The sequence below is a fragment of the Penaeus monodon genome, chromosome 21, assembly GCF_015228065.2.
Source record: "Penaeus monodon isolate SGIC_2016 chromosome 21, NSTDA_Pmon_1, whole genome shotgun sequence".
NCBI classification, from domain to species: domain Eukaryota; kingdom Metazoa; phylum Arthropoda; class Malacostraca; order Decapoda; family Penaeidae; genus Penaeus; species Penaeus monodon.
This window is the reverse complement of record NC_051406.1, coordinates 17740603-17741133: the sequence shown is the minus strand read 5'-3', so window position 1 is coordinate 17741133 and position 531 is coordinate 17740603.

The following is a 531-nucleotide window of genomic DNA, read 5'->3' as shown; positions in this document are numbered from 1 at the left end:
AGATGAGATGACCAGTATCTCTAGTTTGTTTCTCTCTTAAGATGTTTCATAGGAAACAAATCTTTACGTTGCATCGTAGAATAAAATCAATTACACAGCAAGGGGAAAGGGAGAAGATGGCTCTTCCAGAATTCTTTCCGCTTATCAGATTCTTCTGCGGAATTAATGGAAATTGGGCAACGAGAGTGACTGGCGAAAACTGCGGGTGTGTTTGGTAAATTGATTCTGACATCTGTATCTTGAAGTAAAACCATCTGCCGGATAACAGAGCCATTGTACAGCAGACGATTTATCTTTTTGATGTTTTTATATATTATCTCGCTGTTGTTATTTTTTCTAGATCACGGTCCCTTTTTATTACACTTTTGCTTTGTTTAAACGCTTGGTAGTTGCTACTCGATCTCACTCTGTAAGGATCTACAGTTTACAACGATTCTTCTTTTTTCATTATTGATAGAGCTTCCTGGGTTTCACCAAATCGTTTACTTGATATGGGAGACGAGACTACGCTGTGGCTTTAGGGGTTAAGCA